The sequence below is a fragment of the Elephas maximus genome, chromosome 3, assembly GCF_024166365.1.
Source record: "Elephas maximus indicus isolate mEleMax1 chromosome 3, mEleMax1 primary haplotype, whole genome shotgun sequence".
In the NCBI taxonomy this organism is placed as follows: Eukaryota; Metazoa; Chordata; class Mammalia; order Proboscidea; family Elephantidae; genus Elephas; species Elephas maximus.
In genome coordinates this window covers 154,673,770-154,676,425 of record NC_064821.1, presented here as the reverse complement: position 1 = coordinate 154,676,425, position 2,656 = coordinate 154,673,770, and the positions used below count along the sequence as shown (strand labels likewise).

Genomic DNA, 2,656 nt, shown 5'->3' with positions numbered 1-2,656 from the left:
GTATGAAACTGTGTGTATAATTTAAAGACAAAGTTTACATCAATTATACACATATTTAGTGTTGTGGTATTTTGTGCACATAAATGAAATAACGAGACAATACTGTAAGGCAACTTGGATACACCTACCCTGTGACACAAATGGGTGTCCCTGGATATCTTGATATATTTACATGTTGTAAGAGCCGAAATCAATTCCCACTTCTCTAACACCAAATATTTATTGATCGACCCAAATCTACCTACATCAATCCAATTCTCTTCCACACTTGTTGTGACACCAGGTGCACATGCAGCTTCTTCCACTGACCCTAAACTTCTGGAGCTAGGGCAGACCTCACAAGTAAAGGGCACAGACACCAGCTGCAACCTTGGGAGTCCTCGTGACCCACTCACTTCTGACCTGCTGGCTACATACTCAGAAGTTCCCTCTCCCCCTTCAGGATACCAGCCATAACCTCAGAGATGCTCATTCCCCTCACTTCTGACCTGCTGGTTCTCACTACTCCCTTGGGTTTCATAATTGACTGGAATGACTCACAGAAAATCCTATACTTACAATTACAGTTTTAAAGCATAAAGAATACAAATGAGGAGACACATAGGGCAAGGACTGGGAAGGTTCTAAACATGGTGAGTCCTTGTCTCATAAAGGGCTGCATTACCCTTCCATGTGCATAGACGTCTCTCATCAACAAGGAAGCCTGTGGAGCTTTTCTGTTCAGAGCCTTTTCCTGATCCTCTTTTCTTAGGCATGACTGAATGAAGTTTTCCCCAACCTCTGCACCCCTCGCCCTAGGTTGCCCTACACAAGAAGGTCCTCTTTTTAGCCTTGCCAGCCCCCACTTGAGTCATCTTATAAACCCTCAAGTGTGGTCTGGAGGCCTATACAAAACAAACGCACCTCTATTACTCAGCAAGTTCCAAGCATTTAGAGTTATCTCAAGGAGGACTGGAGACACAGCTTTTAAGTGCTGGGCTTCTAAGCAAAAGCTCAATGATTTGAACCCACCAGCCACTCCAAGGGAGAAAGATGTAGGAATGGGTGTCTGTAAAGATTTCCATCCTTGGAAGCCCTACTAGGCTGTTCTATCGTGTCCTATAGAGTTACTATGAGTCAGAATCAACCTGAGAGCCAAGGGGCTTAGTGTTTTGGTTTTTTTTTTTTTTTTTGAGTTATCTCTGAGAAACAAAGAAAAGATGAATTTCTTTGGATGGAGTTAAATCTTTACTGCACTTCAAAAAACAAATAAAAAACTGTGAAGTTTCTAGGTCATGATACATTGAGAAATTGGAATGTAATGGACATGGCCAAGCTCTCAGAAGACAGACTGGGGCTGAGTAAGTGTCAGACCCCTGTCTTGTAGCCTTAACAGCACGTGGTCGATTTTGAGTCACTGCAGATGAGGTTAGTCTGGTTTCTCAGAGTGTATAAATGTTAAAGAAGGTTAATTGTTTTTTGTTGTATATCTAACAAACACATGTTTTTTGTAAGAAAAACTTACCAAAAAAAGAAATCTATAAAGAAGAAAAAGAGAGTTCTCCTGCCTTCAGAACTCACTCCCCAGATAGAATACTGTGGAGACACCTTTCTACATTACACATGGGAAGCTGTGGTGGCTTTGGAGTGTAGTAGATGCTATTTGGACAAGGCACCCTGGAAGTCCCAGGTCCTGCCCTGACAATTATCTGCCCTCCCTGGGCAATGAGCAATGGGTGAAGGCAAGGAAAAGGAAAATAACACTGTTGTTTGCAGAAATTTCACCTTGGGGCAGGAAATGCTGGTAAATGAGGCCACTGTGTGATTTATGACAGAGACTTAAAGAGCTGTGCTATACGCTAAACCCAAAGTGGATTTTACCACAATTTCTTGAGATGCAAATGAAATGATAGAAGTCAATAAAAAGAGAGGTGCAGAGAGAAAGCAAGATGGATGAGTCCACTCACACAGGTCAATGGTCATCAAGTCCTGACTGATAGAGGACTGCCTTGAGATTAGTCGTGGAAGCTATGGATGCTACATGAGTATTCACACACCTCTATTGAGATGCTCATACAGGGTCCCTAGAAGTCAGAATCCATTGGACAGCAAGAGGTTTTTTCTTCTTCTTTTTAACTGAAATGATCATAGATATGAGTCAGAATCGACTTCCCCTGGGCAGTGGACTTGGGGGTTCCTACCGCCATACCGGTGCAAAGACTTGTGGTTCCATGGTGTAATGGTGAGCACTCTGGACTTTGAATCCAGCGATCTGAGTTCAAGTCTCGGTGGAACCTTAGTGTTTCCTTTAAGTGAAGGATTGAAAAAACACCTCAAATTGTGAATGAAACTTGTTACTCCCCTTTCCGCGTCCAGCCTCTGATCCTCATTAAGGAGCTAGAAAGGTTTCGGGCCCCCAAGGAAGAAGGGCGAGCTGCTGCAGATCCCTGCTCTCCTCCTGCTCCCCGTGGCCTTGAGGCCCGGCACCCTTTTCCTCACGTCTCCTGAGGAAGGAGGAGAGACTGGAAACAACAGAGAAGAGAATTGGAAAGAAAAAAGGAGGAAGTAGGGAATGGTAGGCCGAGGAACTGGACGTTCATAGCCTGAGGTCCCAGAAACCCTCAGAAAATACCTGAGGAAGGAGGAGAGACTGGAAACAACAGAGAAGAGAATTGGA

At 43.9% G+C, this 2,656-nt stretch overlaps 1 non-coding gene across 1 annotated transcript; it reads left to right on the top strand.

Moving 5' to 3' along the window:
• Positions 1-2,204: 2,204 nt before the first annotated feature.
• TRNAQ-UUG (transfer RNA glutamine (anticodon UUG)) lies at positions 2,205-2,276 on the top strand. Its single transcript has one exon. It is a non-coding gene; the product is annotated as a tRNA-Gln (tRNA).
• Positions 2,277-2,656: the final 380 nt, after the last annotated feature.